This window comes from Oreochromis niloticus, linkage group LG13 (genome assembly GCF_001858045.2).
Source record: "Oreochromis niloticus isolate F11D_XX linkage group LG13, O_niloticus_UMD_NMBU, whole genome shotgun sequence".
Lineage (NCBI taxonomy): Eukaryota > Metazoa > Chordata > Actinopteri > Cichliformes > Cichlidae > Oreochromis > Oreochromis niloticus.
In genome coordinates this window covers 29,918,710-29,939,505 of record NC_031978.2, presented here as the reverse complement: position 1 = coordinate 29,939,505, position 20,796 = coordinate 29,918,710, and the positions used below count along the sequence as shown (strand labels likewise).

General features: G+C 39.5%; 1 long non-coding RNA gene across 7 annotated transcripts in view; it reads left to right on the top strand.

The window, feature by feature from the left end:
• The window catches only part of LOC106098758 (uncharacterized), a 462,577-nt gene that overhangs the window by 179,882 nt on the left and 261,899 nt on the right, over positions 1 to 20,796 (top strand). Inside the window, exons 1-2 of one of the 7 annotated variants that reach the window (XR_003213598.1) lie at positions 12,118 to 12,309; positions 15,327 to 16,929. The exons of 4 other annotated variants lie outside the window; for them this stretch is intronic. This is a non-coding gene — a long non-coding RNA (uncharacterized LOC106098758). 2 more of the 7 variants (XR_003213596.1, XR_003213592.1) reach the window with 2 other exon arrangements.

Below are 20,796 nucleotides of genomic sequence, written 5' to 3'. Positions count from 1 at the left end.
GCCATGTTATACCCCTAATTAAAGATTGTGAAAATATTATGTAGTTTTAGTTTGCATTATTCTCCTGAATTAGAAGAAGGTGATAACTATTACATTTGTTAAACTGCATTGCATTACATTAGACTGCCGATTTATTGTGAATGAATGATATTGTTTTATGATGCATTATACGGCTGAGTTATAAGAAATACTGTTTTCAGAGAGTCATGATCTTATTTGTCTGATTAGAAGAGAGCAGAATATACCAGAGAGGTTTTCTGCCCCATCTCAGCAGGAGCAGATAGACAGGGAGCCAAGGTCGTAGCTTAGGCGCCGTGTGAGAGAAAGAATGTCAATGTTTAGGCTTTTATGACTAGGTGGGGGCCACTAGAGGCTATAAGAGTTTGAGCAATGCTCCACCATTTTGAGATCTTATGCTGTCTGCGTACAGTGTTCATCTCCCACGCATCTGTTCATTAAAAATCATCGTTTGACTCAACCCGGCCGGACCAATGTTGTTATTTAGGTTTTCCTCTTGTATCCATCTCCAATACTTTGAACTCGTAACACTGGCCTACCAAAATTACTCCCGAGAGTGCACTGATAACTCATCCAGGAGGTCACAAAATAACCCAGAACATCTAAACAACTCCTATTCTTCTGTGCCTCACTTATATTCAGTGTTCATAATTCAAAAATAACAAAGAGAAAAAGCTCATTTTACTGTTGCCCCAAAACATCTCGGTGATCGCCAAGAATTTTGGGAAAATGTTCTGTCAACTGATGAGACCAAAGTTGGAAGTTTTTGGAAGGTTTGTGCCCATTTGCCATAGAACTAACATAACATTTCATTAAACGAACATGTCACCAGTCCAACATAGTGGTGTTAGAGTGATGATCTGGGGCTTTTTTGCTGCTTAAGGACCTGGACAACTTCCATAATTGATGACTGGATGATGAATTTGACCAGAAAATCCCTTTTCACAGCTCTTTATACTATTAAAGTAAATTGTTTTTGATTTGCCATTCGATTTTTTAGAAATACTTCAGTATACAATCTGTTCAGTAAACAGTATTTGAATTTTAAAAAAATTAAAAGCAAATGTTTATGTGTTCATGGGTATTTTGGTACACCATTAGTTTCAAAGCAGGGTTTAAAATTAATGAAAGGTTAAAAAAGTAGGTTCTTGAGCCATTTGAACAGATCTTAGTTGAGTAAACACAGGTGTAATCGATAGAATCAGTTATGGTGTGTTTAGCGATTCCATTGTACCAAGGATGTACCAGGGCTTTAATAATGACATTAATTACACCTGTGGTTATCATGCAATGATGTGTCAAAATGGATGCAAAGAAGCAAGTTTTTGAACATAAATTAGAAATCATTTGGTTCTTTTCTACAAATGTTTGTCTTGCTAAATGAAATGGTTTGGTTTTTTCACCACCTTATACCATGCTGCTCTCAAACTAAAACCACACCATTAAAGTGAATTGAAAGTGAGTGAGGGAGAGCGTGGAGTAAAAAAGCTCTCTGCCCTTGTGGCTCACCCTGTTAAAGTGTCTTTATTAGGAGTCAGGGACTGATCACACTGCTAAGTGACCTGCCAAGGTCACAAAGAAGGGCAGCCATGGTAATTAGTATGCTCTTTAGTGAGGCAGGGACGCGATTGGCTTCAGCGACATTAGTATGCCTCAGTGTGGGACTAAGGGGTTATGCTAAGCTACACTAGCCATTAGTATGCTCACATCTCAGGAGTAGATGCAGTGCTGGGTTTTGTTCATGCCTGCCCCACTGAGGGATGTGGTGGACTGTGAGCACAGCTGATTGCACTTTTAGAGTTTATTTAATTACACTAATATAAGTTAAATGCAGCATTGGCAGTAATGTGATTACCTTTAAAGAACCTTCTGGTAGTTTGCAACCTGTTTTATTTATGTGTTGTCTTTTTGGTTTCTTGCTAACAATCAACATTATTCAGTTTGGATCAATTCAGTTTCATTTGTATAGCACCAAATCACAACAATAGTCACCTCAAGGTGCTTTATGTTGTAAGGTAAAGACCCTACAGTAATAGACAGAATACTCCAACAATCAGACGACCCACCCAGGAACAAGCATTTGGCAGCAGTGGGAAGGAAAAACTTCCTTTTAACAGGAAGAAAACCAGGAGAACCAGGCTCAGGGAGGAGCAACCATCTGCCTTGACTGGTTGGGGGTGAGGGGAGGAAGACAGGACCAACAAACCCCTGTGTAGTAGAGTCAGAGATTAATAATAACTAAATAATGAGCTAAATAACAATAACTAATGGTTTAATACAGAGTGGTGTATAAAAAGAGGTGAGTGAAGAAGAAACACTCAGTGCATCATGAGAAGACTGTAGTAGCCTAGACCTACTGCAGTGGCACCTGATCCACCCCTTTCTATAGGCTTTATCTACTACTAAACATACACTTAGGAATAACCTGGATTTTGCCTTAGTTTGAGGGAAGTGGGAATTCTGTGTAGCACACCTAATGATTCAGTTGGCTGTAGCAGCATTACTTTGGAGTAATGATTTTCTGTATGACTTTTTGAGTCTCTTGCTTTGTTTTGGGTGAATTTTGGCCCACTGTTCTTCATAATACTGCGTTACCTTACCTTTTAGCATTAATTCATGCATGCTAAAGGTCCTGCATCATTGGCTGTGTCCCAATCCAGAGACCGCATTCTCCGGAGTACGCATTTTGAGACCTATTACGTCACAACAACGCGACGACTGCTGTCCCAATCCGAAGTGTACTCCAAATGCGCCGTCGATTTCCCCAAATTTGAAGCGTGGTCCGGTGTACGCTTCGTGGTCCCATATATCCCACAATTCAGAGCGCGGCGGTGGGTGTGGATACTTTTGCCGAAAAATACGGCAGACGCTGAAGCGGAGCGGCCAAAGAGTAAACTTTCAAAAGTAAGTACTGAATATTATGTCACTTATTTATGTGCGAATGTTTAATAATGAAGAACATTAAAACATTACTGTTGGCCACGTCTGCAAAGTTATGTGACATTAGTGATGTTTGTACTAACTTGGTGTTAAAGCCTTTACTTTAAAGTATATGCCGTTCAATAGTCGACCTTAATCTTACAGAGAATGTGATGATTTTATGGATAATTAAAGTCAGTCATATATCCACAAACACAACAAGCTGAAAGTCAGTGATGCTGCTCGGTTTTCAGTCCCGAATATCACGGCACAAGCAGGATTCACTGCACTGTTAATGTTAGCTACATTATATTGCTGCCTCTGTTCGGTGGTGTCGAGCCAAACGGACTGTAACGTGTGTTTGAACGAGCTGACGGTTCACTCGTTAAGCTGAAAGAAAGATGCTTTAATCACAGGAGTCACACATATGTCCACTGTACCATCTGGGAACTCTTCTTGTTTAGCACTTGTAATAACACAAACACTAAATCTTCCTTCTCTTGTGCTGTTTTGTAGCAGTGTATACACCTGAGACTGTCACCTGTCTGTCTGTCCTGCACTCTCTTTTTCTTTCTCTCTGATTGTGTAATAAAAGTATGAACATGTATTTATAAGTTACACTTGTGTTTTACAGTCCCGTGGTCTCAGCCTCAGATACTCAACAAATCAAAGTGATGTCATACAAAAATGAACCAACATAAAAACATTTTTTTCTCCTCCATGTCTGTCAAACAATGCTGTATGAAACGTTTCTCGCGGTTAGTATCATGGTTGCGAGGCAACCTGAGCAGCGCAACGAAGGCCAGACCATCCCATTTCACAAGCCTCTCACTTCTGCACTTCTCGTACTTCGTAGTACGCGCTGTACGTAGTACGCGAACTGCGCGTACTCCGAAGCGTGCGGTCGCTGGATTGGGACACAGCCATTATTTCAATCATTAGGAGGTGTGAACTTTGGAACCTTGATTCTTTTCTTTTTTATTCATTCAGCTGTACAACTGGAATCACTGTCCTGTAGTACGACAAACTTTTGGCAAGGCTTTAGCTGTCAGACAGATGGCCTCACATCTGACTAGAATACTTTGGTATACAGCAGAATCCATGGTTGACTCAGTGACTTTAAGGTGCTCAGGTCCTGTGGCCTTGTTTGTCCAATGCACTTTGTTCCAGAAGTCTTGAATCGTTCAGATGCAACTTTGCAAGCCTGAACTGTGCTTCCATGCTCTTTTTAGAGAAACCCACTATATACATCCTGCTCCATGACCAATGCCAAAATGACAGTCACATCCCACAAATAGAGCTAAAAAAAAACTGTAACAAAAAAAAGGCTAAAGTAAATAATGCTCCTTTACCTTCAGGCCAGCTGGACATCGCTCAGTAATATTAACCGATGTGTTCACAAGTCCATTTGAAAAGCTAAAAGCGTAAAATCTTAGATTATAGTTGTGTTCAGTCGGAACCACAATGGCTGAAAGGCTGATATAAATGATTGCAGATGGAAATATATGTTAATGTAGTTCTGGTCTGGGACATCTCTGCGCTTCCCTGTGTTTACATACAAAGCCAGGAGTCGGGAAGAGGGGCAGCAAGGCCCCCAGTACACAACAGAGCAGGTATTAATGAAATGAAATAAGGATGTGCTGGGGCCAAGATGGGTTGCATAATGGTTTATAATGGACCGACTGTAGGCAGGCTAAAGAGCTTTATATGAGTTGTGATAATCAGATAACTAGAAGAACCTCAGCTGCAATGTGTAAATGGATGCAACTCTGTCACTATAAAGACTTGCATATGGCTTCTGTGAACTGATGGTATTTAATAAAGTTAAACAGCTGGAAGAAACAACCACAAGTTTTGCTTCTGTTACTGTTTCGTCAACCCAGACTCTGTCAGTTCAAGGATGCAAACTCAATTTTGCATTTTGACAAAATGTTTTTATCCATAAAAGGGGAATTGAGACTTCCACTTGTTTGTTCCAAGATTCCTTTGATCGGCAAAAGAATGCAACACTGAAGGAGTGTGTGTCACATGCCAAAAGCTTCAGAACTGGCAACCTGTAATGAGCCATGCTGGAAATGTATTTGAAATTACATTGTACCTTTGCAAAAACAAGTCCTTTAATGGCTGCCCCGCTTAGTTTGCTTAGGTCACTTGACTGTGACCTTTTTGTAAAACTTTTGACCACATGACCTCATGACAGGGATTGGGGGGTGAATGACTAGAACACTGTTCATGATCATTCTGGCTGGCTTTAGCCCTTGATTATAACATTGTTAAAATAAAATTAGTTTTACATTTAAGTAAAACAGAAATAAATTTTTTTCCCAAGTAAAAAACACAGAATTGAACCCTTGCAGCAGCGTTGGCAGGAGTATTTAAGGCCCCGAGTCCTCACTACCCTTAGTATGCCCTTCCTGTGCAGGGCAAAGCTGCCCCAGCATCCACGACGCATTAATATGCACCTCGTCAGCAGGCCAGTGCCAGGCTCAGCTACGCCAGCCATTGTTCCGCCACAATCAAATTAGCCCTGCTGATGAGGCCTGAGCTCTGTGACCTCCACAGGCCCACTGGTTTCCCAGCCCCAGAAATGACAAAGAAGATCTGAGGAGCTTAGGTCTTCGGGGACGGCGGGGGCTCACATACTGATTTCTGATTATGTCGGCTCTCCTTTTATTTATATATTTACCCGCTAGAAGTAATTGAGATGAGGTGTTGACTGCAATATGCTAAGCAGACGTCCCTGGCATGTGACATGTGAACTTGGTGTTGATGTCTAGCAACAGAGTTTGCGTCGCGTGTGTTTGTGTGTGTCTCGCAAGTGTGCTACTTTTGTTTGGTTCCTGCAACTGGCGTACGTGTCACGCTTAGACATTGACAGTCAGCTCATCCCTCGCAGATCCCTCCAGACCACCCCTCCACCGCCTTCCCACTCCCTCCCCTCTCTCCCTTCACCTCTCGTCCACATTTGTCTGATTTAGTGTGATCAGATGTGAGAGCCGACGCCTGCTGCTGCTGTTAATGCACCGTGGGCTCCACATAATAGAAGCTCACTCTGCCTGTAACACTGCTCTGCCGTGTGTGTGTCTGTGTGTGTGTGTGGTTTTGGAAAGGAAGAGATGGAAAATTAGATGTAAAGCATACCAATATTTATAATGCCAATATGCACTGATGGAAGTAGCCCTGTGATAAATGTTTTGTAGCCCCGTGTCCACTCTTGTACCTACACCCATCCTGTGTGCACCTAATCAACTGAAATATGTATCCAGCACATTTGTGTAACACAACTTTAAGGCAGGGGAGATCTCTGAGAGCCCAGCTGACCTGCAGATTCGATACAGATCAGTGAAGGTTCACTGGGAGAGTGCAGCACAGCGAAACATGGTAAAGAAATCACAATCAGATCGCACAATTACACGGCGGATGACTGCAGATCAGGTGGCAGCTGAACGGTCGCGGTGAAGGGGGAAAATGAGAGAAAGGGCTGAAGCAGGAAGTTCATGTCCTCTAATTTTCAAACATGTTAAAAGTGATACCTTGACAGTTTGAATGTTTTTTTTTTTAGTTGCACAGGCAGATATCACACAGTGGAGGGAAAATTGTCTGCACACATCTTATTGGTAGGTAAGTGAAATTCAGCTTGTTACAGTTGTTAGGATTCTGACCTTTGTCTCTAGGATTTGACATGTGCCAAATGTAGAAGAGAAAAACACACTGACTGACTTTTATTGTGTCACCTGAAGACTCCTTGTTGATAGTCAGAACTCCTTTGTTTGTGCTGCAAAGTTGTTGGGTTTTTATTTTAAAGCATATGATTTAGGAAAAGAACACACATACATTAGGGACTAAAATCTGAGATCGTATTTGGAAGTCTTTCTTATGTGTGTATATTTCAAATTTAATGTGTTATTTATCCTAAAAAATGATTTTGAATGAAAAATTATTTTATTCTATTAGCAAAACACTCCATAATGCTGGGCAGCGTCCACAGTCATGTGTGCACTTAAAGTGGCCTTAACAACTAAAATGATTAAATAATAATTAGTGTAACTGGACCCAGGTAAGCTGCCCCTTTCCCTTTTTTTGTTTTTTTTGAGGGATGAAGCCTTGGGGAGTAACCAGACACTCAAAGAAATGTTTTCAGTGACACAATACACTTCTTTCAAAACCTTCCTTCACTTTCAGAAACCATTTGAAGTCATGTGGTTTTTCATCCTTCATCAGTGCTCTAATGCATTCTGTTGTGGCTTTATCATGTGCCTCTGCCCTCCATGTTTTTTGTCGCTCAGTCCTTGTCTACTCTCCTGCTCAGTGTCTTAGCTCACTTTATCTCTCTTTTCTTCCCAGCAGCTGGCTTGAATACTGATGGTGTTCATTCTGGATCTGATTAAGCCCCCGCTTGGCAGAATCAGACAGTAGACATAAATATCTGGGGGCATCTAAGAGAGAGACAAGTTGGTTAAAGAGGACCGAGTGTAGATCAGGTTTCTACCCCTGATGAAAATCGATGCGACTTGACCGGTCGCAGAGTGACTCAACATGTCAGCTCTAAAGAGAGCAGCCATTATATCATTAGAGCTAATTTCATCTTCCTCTTCTTGTGTCTCCATTGTTATTCAGTCATTTACTGAGGATGCGCATGTAGATGGTTCACGACTGTCCATTGTCATCATTCTCAACCAGCTTCAAACACCAATGTTTGAGAATGAATTGCAGTGACAGTGACATTTTTCTTCCTTTTTTGTAGAAATGATGATAGTTCTATCTTCCATTTAGAAGTAAAAGAAGTCTCAGAAAGATCTCAGCAGGTCACTCTTCATAAAGGCAACAGTTACTGTGCTATTAATTTCAGTAAATGACATAAAAAATGCCAAAAGTGGTAAAAGTTATCAAGGAGTCCAAAGTATCCATTGTCCATTGTATCTTGGCATGCAGATAGTTAGTTTGGTTTCGTTTGCTTTGGTTTTATCACAAAAGACTTTCTGGTGCAATTAAGAAAATGACTTACTACGTCTTCAAAGAGTGTTGGGGGCAAAAAAAAATCCAAATTTAAACATGGGGATAGGGCTCAACCTGTTTCATTAATCTTAAAATTAGTGTTTAAACTGTGATCATTTATTGTGTATGCTCTAAAAATGTTGTAATTTTCTGTTAAATCTCAGCAACATTTGAAAGAAGGTGCGGTAATAATTGTTGTGATGTCACTGTGATAACTTAAGTACTACCTGTGTAGAGAAGTGCTGAGCTTTGGAACAGTTTCTGGATTCTTTTGGCACAGCTGTCCACACTGACAGAGCCAAAAGCTGGGACAGCCAGTGCTGCTAAAAGTGAAACACAGCATTTTTTCCAGCCACCTCTGTCCACATCAGTCCTCTTATACTCAGTCTCAGCAATAGCTTGTATTTGCTTACTGGGTGTTTTGTACTTCTTTTGCTAGCAGTCTCTCAGAATATAACAATTAACAAACCAACTTTCTCTGAAAAAGGTTTCAGAGCCCAGTTAATTTGGGTGGATTTAAACTCTGATACATTTGCATATATAAGTGGAAGATTGCAGATGGCATGCTGTCTAATAAGGGTTGGACATATGATAGTATTATGCAGTTGCTGCAGATTTGTTGGCTGCACATCTATGATGCAAATCTCTGTTGGCTTGTGCTGCTCTATTGGATTGAGATCTGGTGATGGTCGAATTCATTTGAGTGCAGTGAACTCATTGTGATGTTGTTCTTCTTCTTTCGGCCGCCTCCTTTAGGGGTCACCACGGTAGACATCTGCCTCCATCTCATCTTGTGCATGTACTCCTTCAAAAACATCCACAAACCTCCTCTGAAGTCTTCCTCTTTTGCTCCTGGCAGCTCCATCTTTACCATCCTTTGTCCAGTATATCCACTACCCCTCCTCCGAACAGGTCTACCCTCTCTAACTTTGTCTCCAGATGGCTCAACCTGAGTGGTCTCTCTGTTGTACTGATTTTTCAATCTCGTCCATTCTGCTAAATTTCAATAAAAATCTTAACATCTTCAGCTCAGTCAACTCCAACTTGGCCTGCTGTCTTTTTTTCAGTGCCACTGTCTCCAAACCATCCATCATAGCAGTTCTCACTACCATCTTGCAAACCTTCCATTTCCAAGTCTCCTCTGATACGTATACGTACCCCAGGTATTTAATCGTTCTTCACCATCTCTACTCCTTACATATTCGCCTTTCCACCTGTCTCCCTCTCAATAACATAAATGTACTGTGTTTTGATATACTGACTTTCATTCCTCTTCTCTCTAGTGCATCCCTCCACCTCCCCAGACTACCATCCACAAACACATCCATGCTCCCTGCTCTCACTACAGATTACAGTGTTGTCTGCAAACATTATAAGTCTATGAATACTCCCGCCTGAGTTCAAAATTGTGGTGAAAAAGTCCACTGCCCCCTCTCCTAGACATCTCCACAGGCATCTCATCTGTCTCATTCCACTCTTCTTCCTCTTCACAGCTGCCCTTACTTCCTGATTCACTAATCTTGCTCCCTCCGTCCTCCTTTCTCTGTCATTTTCTTCATTCATCCAATGTGATGTTCGAAAAAAACACTTTGACATTGTTTGAGGTTTTTAACATTGAGCATCATCCTTCTGGAAGCAGGAATAAAATCACAAAGGGATGGATATGGTCATCCGCACGCCAGTGTGACTTGCAAAAACAAAAACAAAAATTGAGTGGTTACTAGTTTTGTAATGTTCAGCAATAATCACCATTAGGGAGCAAGTTGTGATAGTTAAAAACATTGCTGGCATTTGTCAACTCTCCTTATATGTAAATGTTACGTGACCCCCCCCCCCAAAAAAAAACAAAACAAAACAAAACAACAAAGCTCAACATGTCATTGATATTCCACAACAGCATGTTTTCCTTAAAACAAGCCGAGTATTTAGGCAGCAGGGGATATAATTCCACTGTTTGATGTTGTTGAGTAATTTTAAGATCTTGGGCCAGCTCTTATCTCTCTGTGACTTGCACAGTCTCCCTTCCTTCAAGCAATGCTCAGATATCTCCACTAGAGGCTCCCTGTTGAGCATAACATACACACTCGCTCCTTCTGCAAGCAGACACACAGACGCACACCCACACGCACGCGTGCATGCACCCACACCCTTCATACATTCTCTCATGCTGTTCTCCTCAAACACACTCCTGCAGAGCAATGACCAGGGTGGATTGCTATTTGGCGTTGCAGGGCATTAGCCACTGATGTCTTAACACTTGTAAATGAACCCTTCGCCCCTCCTAATCTGTCACTTTAATGCACTATAGATTTTATTTCAGCCTCTGTAGTATCACATTCTCAATAATAATCATCAAGCCGACGCTGTTGTCCCCTCCTGCAGAAATTAAATCTCGCCGCTGAGTGCACAACTAATAAAAGATGTTGCCGGAGGAAATAAAAAAATAAATATGATGAATCATAAGCAGTGGGGATTTGTATTCAGATGCGAAAGACAATTACACAAAGAGTTTGAATTTATCAGCCTCTTTGCCTCTCAAAGGCTCAATAACGGGCCACCACCGCCGGGCGCTGGGAGCTGCACGCTCACACGCACATCCGTCTCATGGACATCTACGCACACAGTGTACAAATAAACACACTCAAGCATATTATGCAGACAGCATCCAGGCGTACACACACACACATTTTCTCTTTCACCCTGTGAAACGCTCTCCACAGACACACATATTCGCACCTGCTACCAAGAGGCTTTGTTGTTCAGCTTTTGTCCTTGCTGATGAGTAATATTACCTAAAATATTCTTTCATTTATTTATAACTTCTGCTGAGTGATCTCAACAGAAAACTAAGACGTAAATGTTAACGCTAACAGATTTCTTATTCAAGCTCTTTCATCCCATGCAATATAAAGTGTGTTCCTTTACATAATGCTTGTATATTTACATTATGTATGACAATATGTGTTGTTAATGCTAACAACAATGATCATTTAGCCTCAGATATCCTTTAATAGTGTATCTTATTTCTATACTAAATATATTCTGAATAATCAGATGAAGGACTGGACATCAAATGCCTCCTTCAGATCAAATAAGAATTTAAAATCGGAAAGATACTAGTTTGCTAACTGGGTTTCTCCCATATCTGAAGAAACATGAACATCAAGCAACGAACAAAAATTTCTTGACCAGAAATTATATAAACATGTGACGATGACAGGCGTTGTGTGGATTACAATTTCGTTGTACATGTACAATGAAATAGTAATCATAGAATAGCCCTAAGGGTAGAACCATGAGTATTTGCGTCAAAAGGATTTGTATAACATATTGTGATATATGGCGTAAAGTGTACATTAGTTAATAGTTATGTGTTGTTATGAAATGTTTGTCTATGAAATAATAATCATCTGAAAAAATGAACAAAATGCAGCCTACACACATAGGAACTGGATACTAGCTCACAGGAACAAGAGATTCATAAATGCTGATAAAACAGTGACCACTACTCTGATATTCACCACCAAAGCTGGCAATGAGAAGCGTACAGAAAGTGGACAAACACTATGTAGCAACACCAGACTTACAAAATATCTTTAATCTAATATCACAGCTATATTGACGGGGACAGCAAGGGCGCCTGATTATGAAATCAAAGGTCTTCTTATGATGGCATAATACATACAGTAGCAGAACATGCTTGACTCCCTGCTCCCTTGCCTTCAAAGACTTAGCACCCATTCACACAGCCCTACACACAAGTTGGCAACAATCTGGAAACTACCAATGGCTAAGGAAAAGTGGGCATTCCCCAACTGGTTGCATGTGGTGACTGGCAGTTGCTGTCCCAACCTCTGTATATTTTATATATCTTATTTTATTGTTTACTTTATTTCATTTGTAAAACATGTATATACACACTATATACACATTCACACACACACATGTAGAAAAACATATTTAGTATACACATTCAGTAATGTATATACCTTTATATATTGTACATATATTTATTACTTTTTAGATTAGCCATTTTTATATTTTGCTTGTTTTACGTTATTGTATTTTTGCACAACTCTGTTGCTTGTGAAGCTCGCACACAAGAATTTCACTCGCATGTACTGTACCAGTGTACCTGCACATGTGACGTGACAATAAAAGTGATTTGATTTGATTTGATTTGATTTGAAAATGATTGCTAATGTCTCAGTGACCCCTGTGGCACCAACCAATCGTCAGGGAAAAGTGTGTGTTACACGACCAACTGACAAGGACTATACACTTCCTCTTGCATTTGCTTTGGTTACTAGTAGGTTCCTGTGGTTGTCAGGAGGAAGGCACCAAGTTTTATACAAACATCAACGATCTTCCCAAGCGGTAAATTTTTACACTTCTTTATGGCTGATCAATCAATTGGATATGCTGAAAAGGATTAAAGGGACCCATAGAGTTGATAGGATTGGAAACCATATTTTAATGATCAAATTATTTGCGTTTCACGCATATATGCCAGTATCTTGTGAATTCAAACTAAAAGACGTAAAGACGTATATTGCAAGGGGGTTAACACCAACTACTACAGGGGTTGGTAACAGAAGCTTAGACAAAGAGCAAAAGGCAAGGCTATACACACACACACACACACACACACACACACGAGGTAATAAAGGAAATAATAAAGGAAAGTGGAAACACCAGGGTAACAAAACACATCTAAAACGAAGTAAAACAATAACAAAGGAAGTCAAAGCAACAACAAGGCACACAAGACAAAAGCGGACAAAAAAAAAAAGAGATATAGACTTAACTGAAGTACAGAAAGCATCATATAAAATTCAAAATGACAAAAAGCCATAGAGAACAAAAACAGTGGCTACTGGAGCTTTGTATTGTACACTGTTAAAAACAAAATCCTACAAAAACAGTAATATTCCGGCAGCTGGGGCACCAAAATAATACCAGAAAATAACAGAAAATAACTTTATCATAAAAATACGGTTATTTTCAGTAATGACAATACAGTTTGTTGCCCTAATGTTACATGGGATTTTGCCTTTTTCAAGTGCTTTTAAACATTAAATTAGGAACATGTTAATGTGATTAAACAATGAAATTACCTATAAACAAGGTCAATGAATGTGGCAATATGAATAATAATACTTAAATGGACAGAAATATACAGTTAACAGTTGGTTTAAATAATAATGGATTGCATGCCCTGGGACAGAGGCGAGGCTGCCATATCGCACCATTGCCCCCTCTGGGCATCACCAGTAGGCGGTAGGTGAAGTGTCTTGACCAAGGACACAACGACCGAGAGTGTCCGAGCTCAAACCGGCAACCTTCTGATTACAAGGCGCACTGCCAACTCTTGAGCCACGATCGCCCTAAATAGCAATAATAATTATTATTATTTGATGTAAAACAAGTTTATGAGAATCATTTTATATATTTTTCCATAGCATTACATTTGAATGTAACAGTTCAATCTTTCAAATAACGGACACATATTTGTGAAATCATGATACATTTGTGAATGTATTTTAACAATCTAAATATGCATATGTACAGACAAATACATTTATAAAACAAGAAAATTATGTTTTATTACATTACAGTGATTTTACGTTAATTTACATTTGTAATGTGAAATCACAGTCTATTTATGTAAATTTAATGATATTCTAGAAGAACAGAACAAAACTGTAAAATACACAGTAAAATACTTTTATATTAGGATTTTTTTTTTACAGTGTAGGGTACGTGCAAGTAAGCAGGACTGTACGCCAACCTCATGTGGTACCCTTTTCTTGTTGTCCGAGATGACAAAACCATGTTGTGCAAAACCATGCATTCTCATTTACTGCTAATGTTAATGACTCATGGAAAAAAGTTTTTGATTTTATTACTCAGATTAAAACCTAAACTTCAAAGTCTAAATTATCACTTAGTTTGCTAACCATCAAAGACTTCCAGGCTTTCTTAGTGATTAACACTACATTTCTTGGCACGTGCACTGTAAGAAAAAGTCCTAATATAAAAGCATTTTACTGTGTATTTTACAGTTTTGTTCTGTTCTTCTAGAACTGTGACTTCACATTTCAAATGTAAATTAACGTAAAATCACTGTAATGTAATAAAACATAATTTTCTTGTTTTTTAAATGTATTTGTCTGTACATATGCATATTTAGATTGTTAAAATATATTCACAAATGTATCATGATGTCACAAATATTTGTCCGTTATTTGAAAGATTGAACTGTTAAATTCAAATGTAATGCTATGGAAAAATATATGAAATGATTCTTATAAACTTTTTTAACATCAAATAATTATTATTATTTTTGCTATTTAGGGCGATCGTGGCTCAAGAGTTGGCAGTTCGCCTTGTAATCAGAAGGTTGCCAGTTCAAGCCCCAGCTCGGACACTCTCGGTCGTTGTGTCCTTGGGCAAGACACTTCACCTACCGCCTACTGGTGATGGCCAGAGGGGCTGATGGTGCGATATGGCAGCCTCGCCTCTGTCAGTCTGTCCCAGGGCATGCAATCCATTATTATTTAAACCAACTGTTAACTGTATATTTCTGTATTATTATTCATATTGGCACATTCATTGACCTTGTTTATAGGTAATTTCATTGTTTAATCACATTAAAATGTTCCTAATTTAATGTTTAAAAGCACTCGAAAAAGGCAAAATCCCATGTAAAATTAGGGCAACAAACTGTATTGTCATTACTGAAAATAACCGTATTTTTATGATAAAGTTATTTTCTGTTATTCTCTGGTATTATTTTGGCGCCCCAGCTGCCGGAATATTACTGTTTTTCTAGGATGTTTTTTTAACATTGTGTGTTAAAAATATAACAGGTGATGACCTCAGAGAAACTACTAGCTACATTATTGTCACAACAATGTATCATGAATAACTGTGCTCAGCTGTGTGTTGTGACTTTAGCGAGAAGCACAGAGAGTAAGCTAAGTATATTTCTGTGCACTGCATTCCAGAACAGGATGGACAATATTAAAAGAGAAGACGTAACTTTTTTTTTAAACAAGGAGTTAGCGGGAATACTTTGTGTTAAGTAGATTTAAGCAGGAAAAATAACATGGAAATGTAGTTTTAAATGTTTAACTTGTAGATCTTTAGAAAACTCTTGTATCTTTGTGCTCAAGTACAGGGTGCACTGATCACTGTAAGAACATCCGACTCAGTAGAGCTGCTTCATACTGTAAGGCTGCTGGACAAATGTCTCCCTGGGTAGCTCACACCTAACCTCTTGTCATCTTTCTCCTCTCCTCGCCGGCTTCTCCTTCCCTCTCCTCCCCTCTCCTCTCCTCTCTCCTCCTGGCCTCTGTCACCTCTCTTTTTCCTGTGCTCTGGCTGGCTAGTTGACAGTTAGAGCTGATCGAGGTCACCTCATGCACTTCCTGGTGGTTTGAAGGGGTGCAGCTCTGGAGCTGGAAGCCCACGCCCCAGCGGTTCCCTGACTTGCCCCCAGTGAAAAGCAAGTGAAGTGCGGGTTCCTCTACTGGGAGAGCAGGCGGCAGGCCTCGAGGTTTGGCCCTGGACCAGTACTCCTCTTGCGGTGAGACCAGGCCAGACGCAGCCTGCCAGGGGATGACTTGACCTCCTCAAACTGATGTGGCACAAGCTGGCAGAGCGGTCACTGCTGCCACTGCGTTTGGGTGGAAAAACGATCTCTTACCCTTTCTCACTTGTTCGATGAGCACATCTTCCTTTGTTTTCATGGCTTGCATTTTCTTTTGCCTACATTTTCTTCCTCACTTTCTAATCAACAGATGTACTGCTGTGGGTAACTTGGAACAAGTGTAGCATCTCTAGGTCCTCTAGATTCCTCATGGAATTGTGTGCATCACTTTAAGGGTGTTTATCCTAAAATAAAGTGTTTTTGCATCTGACTTTTTAAAACGCGCAAACATATCCCAAACGTCAACTGTCTGTCAAACTACCGTTTTCTTCCACTGATAGACTCAGATTGTTAATCAGTGTCTCTGTGTTGTGTGAGTAGTTCTTAGGAATGTTTCCAGTAATTAGTGTGAAACAGGATAAGAAAATCTGTTTAGTTAAGTAGTTTAGACAACAGCTGAAACTGGAGACAATCCAGTAGATGAGTTTAAACATTCTTATTTTACCCTTTCAATATCCACCAGGTCAGAACCAGTGCAGGGTCAGGGTTTGGGGTCTGTTAGGATCCAGCCTTTTATATAAATTCCGGCTTTTAACCGAAAAGCTGTACTGCCTGAATAATTTGTCTGACCGAAAATACATACAACTGTTTTATTTTTTGGTAAAAATAAAACACAACTTTTTGGATTCACAGAACACCTTTCCTACTTTCTCAGAGTTAGGGAGGGGTGGCTTTGTAATAAAAGCTGAACCCAAAGTTAACTGTTGTTGTACTTTAATAAAATATCAAAGATTCATTTAATCATTTAACGAAATGCTATTTAATGTGGGTGGTATTTCTTCCTCACAGCAAAAAGGTCTCAGTTCAAATCAACTTGGGCTTTTCTTGTACATTCTCCCTGTGCCTGTATGGGTTCTTTCTGTATATTTGAGGCTAATTAGCAATTCTAAATTGTGTGCATCATCTGTGATAGACTGGCGACCTGTCCATGATGTACCTTGCTTCTGTCCCCTGAGGCAGCTCTGGTATGCTGAATGGTAGAAAACTGATGTAACTTCAGTAATTCTTTGTAAGATACTGCCACGTTAATGGCACTGTCACTCATCAACACTAAATTGTCACGATCACAGTTTGCTCATTCCCGTGTGTCGCATCCCAGATTTCCAGTCTTTGATATTATTTTATAACATTGCTATTATCTAAAATCTGCCATGCAAGCACAAGCGTCCTCTTAGTATCTGAGAGGTTGAAGCATAATACGACCCTGTCTGGGCTCATCGCCTATTACCCAAAGAGAGTGCGGCGTCCTGCTGATAGCTCGCTGATGGCTCCTTTTTTTTCTTCTGCAGGATGTTCTGTCAAAGACGGTATCAAAGGTCCGGGGGTCTGGTTGGAATGGCTGCATCCTGGGAACACATTAGCAAGTGCTACTGTTTGTGATCTTTCTCTCTCTCTCTCTATCACTTTGAAGTTATCTCCTTTCACTCCACCCACAACTCCACCACCCACTCCTTCTTTTCTCTGACCCATTTGAGTATGGAGAAGGGACAGCCAGAACAAATATTAACATCTCTTAGAGCTGTGGTTTAAGCATTGCCGAAGGTCCCTCTTTATTTTTAGAATAATGGTTGGAAGTGTTCATGGGGATGTGGTCACTAATTTTCACTTCTACATGCAAATCATGAGCCAAAACACAGTTCTGAGAGTAGCCAAATTGCTACTTACAGACTTGTAAGTAATTGTGAAGCTAAACAAGGCAAAATTCCGCAACAATTATAGTCGGTTCCAGCTCATGTACGAAGTTCTGATGAGCTACAACATGGATTTGAAAAGACCTCAAATTATCCTAAGCCAGGTATAAGAATTTAATTTCCTTTGATTACATTTGATGTATCTCAAGAACACATTTCAAGAGATTTTCAAAAAGCACTTATTAATTCAGCAGTCATTCAAATGATATCCTATACAGGCAACTCGGGTTAATTGAAGCTTTGCTACCTTGAAACTGTCTCTCAAATCTTGCCTAACTCCTTTTTTTTCTCCTGCAACCTTTTGACATAAATCATCCACAGCTTTGTTAGACTTGAATCAAACTGACACTTTTTCAGACTTATTAAAAGTGCGCAAAGTAAAGGAATAAAAAAAGCATAACAGGAGGGGGGGGAAAGGAAACAACAAAGCCAAAATATGGTGCATAATTACGCCTCGCCTCTCCCTCGCTCTCACTTTCTGCCGCTTTTTCTCTGTCCATCTCTAGTTGTCTGTGACGGCTGGCTTTCTGAGTGGCATTAGGAGGCTAAATTGGCCTGTTTCAGGCAGAAGAGCGTCTGTGTTTGGTGTCAGATAATGTGCGCTGAGGAGTCCGAGGAGAGTGTGATTAAAGCCAAGCCACTGATAATTATGTCAGACTGCACAGTTGTCCAAAACCTTCTCGGCTAGTTGAAAGAGATTTCTCTCTGATGAGCAAAACAGGAGGAGGAAGAGGGAGAGTGAGAGGGAAAAAAAGGTGAAGGGGCTTTTTGAAGAGGATCTTCCTATTACTGTTCCGGCCTCTCTTGCCCCTGCCAATTTAGGGAGAGCCACTGCTGACTTCCCGGTGTACTGGAGACATTTTGTGTGGTGTCACTGAGTTGAAATGCTGTTCTAAGCAGGTGTTGCTGTTGGTGAGGGCTGATGCTAAAAGGCTAGAAATAGGATTAAGCGTTAGCCTCTGCAACCTGTGTAATTAACCCTGACACTCAAGCCGTGATCAAAGAAACATTCTCTTTTCCACCCAAATAAATCTTGGCTTAAACTTTGTGTGTGTGTTTTTTTTCTCATAAATGCCCATAGGAGGAAGATATCTTTATCACAGACAGTTTAAATTACTAGCCCACATTTGCATAATCACTTAGGTAGTTTTGTTACTGCGTGGCATTTTAATGTGACAAAAGAACCGTCTAGTGGATTCTAGTGGAAATAGGAATTGGTTTTGATCACTGTGAATGTGGAAAAGAAATCAGAAGTGTTAATGTTTGACTTTAAACTCAGAGAAAAACACTGGCATTTGACAATTCTACTGAATTATTAAATTTATCTTTTAAATTCTTTTTTTTTTTTAGTTTTGTTGTCCTTTGTCAATTATTTTTAACTTCCAGATCCACCTGGGACTGGAGGTAGAGAGAGGATTTGGGTTGGATTTATTTATTTATTCATTTTTTTATTAACAAAGTTTTTACCTATTTGGAGCACTCAAATAAAAATGTGTTTGCAGTGCTCAAAATAAATGTATGAGACTTTATTTTTTAAGGCAACATTTTCCACTTTCAGTACTTTTTTTGTGTGTGTGACCAAAACCAACAAATCTGCTACCATCAACTGATGTGGTCAAAAAGAGAAGATAAAACAAGAAAAAAAAAAGAAAAAAAATTCTGCAGATTCTCAACATGACCATCCATCATGCAAACCTTCTCCTAATAGCACATTTAATCATGCACCAACACTGACTCTGAAAAATATTTATAATATGATAAGACTTGCTTAAGCTCTTATAAAAAAATAACTTGTTAATAACCATTAATTCTAGATGAGGGAGCTGTGACAGAACAGATAATATTTATTAACTGTAATAAAGCAATGTTCCCACTTTAGATCTGCATGCTGCAAAAAGCTGTTAATTCATGTCAATCCTAATAAAAAAAATTAAGCTCGACAAAGTTTAGCAAAGATAAAATGGGCAGACTAGCTGAACTCAGTAAATAAATGACTTTACATTGATTTAAAAAAAGCTAACAAGAACCGCAAAGATTTTATTAACATTATGAAACAGTATATAAAGTAACAATTGTTAAAAGCTAATAATACCAGCTTATAATGTTATTAATCTTTATTAGGTCATATATAACATATATTCACTTAAATAAATGTTATATAAGAATATATGTTAAATACAATTTCAGAGGAAAAATGACTCTGTAGATCAGAAACAGCAGTGAGATGTGTCCACCTGTACAACAGTGTCTTTGAAATGTAACAACAATGCTGCAATTAAATTTAGAAGATTAAATAAGTCAGTGCAAAAGGTATTAAAAGAAACATGTTTTTTCCCCTTTTTTCTATTTCTTTTTTTCTAACACTTCTTTAACATTCTGCCTGCTTTGGAACAGTATTCCAACCATTATGATCAGTGTGAAGTGTATGATTGCAGGACTTGGCAGGGGATGAAATCCCTCGCAGAGGTTAAGCCTGTGTGCAATGCTAAATGACAGAGCATATATTAATATGAAATCCATCCAATTATCTCTAATGGAGCTCTCTGGCGTGATACTGTACCCAGTCATTTCAGGTCCATGAGCAAACCCTCAGTTGCTCTATCTCTGAGACTGCTTTGTCTCTCTGCTTTGCTTCCGTGCACGTCTGACTCTTTGCATTTCTGCATGAATTATCCAGTCTGGAAAATATTTTGTCAAATTACAAGTTCAAAACTACAGGTGATTACACACGATTTGTTATTTTGTTTCTTATAATCAAAGTAAACACCACAAACAGGCATCGTTGTACTTAGTCGTCTGACATTTCTTTTAGTATGGAATGTCACAGATGGCCTGAAGCGGGCTTACGGTTGAAGAGTGGCAGGTTCGTGGATGTATTACAAGAACTGGATACCAGGATCAGATGCTCACACACTTGAATGAAAATTTACTTATTGAGTCAACAAGTCAAAAACCGCCCTAAAAAACATTCTCTCTCATTTTGGTTCATATCTGGGTTGACCAGGTCCCCTGCTCAGTGTTTCTCCTGTTGATCTAGACCGTGGATTCCTGCTCAGCTCAAGTTCCAGAACAATGAATAACAACTTACTGTATTTGCAGGTGAAGGTGTCCTGTCATCAGCTTTACATGCTTCTTTTAAAGTTAATTTGAGTGCTCAAATAGATTAGAAAAGGGCTAGTCAGTCAAGTCGAAGTCAAGTCAAACTTGACTTTAAAAAGACTAGAAATGGGCTACATAAGAACCAGTCCATTTACTATTTAATTTAAGCACTAAACTACCCGGTTAGCTTAGGCACTAAAAAGTGCTTGGTCAGGAATAGGGAAAGACGGTTTAGGGTCAAACCTGACCCTTCACACCCTTGACCCCTGCAAAAATGACTAGTTGTGCCAGATGGATCTCGCTATTGCCAGAGCTTGGCGCATCATGCAGCACAGTAAAAGGACACCTTCTGCATAAATG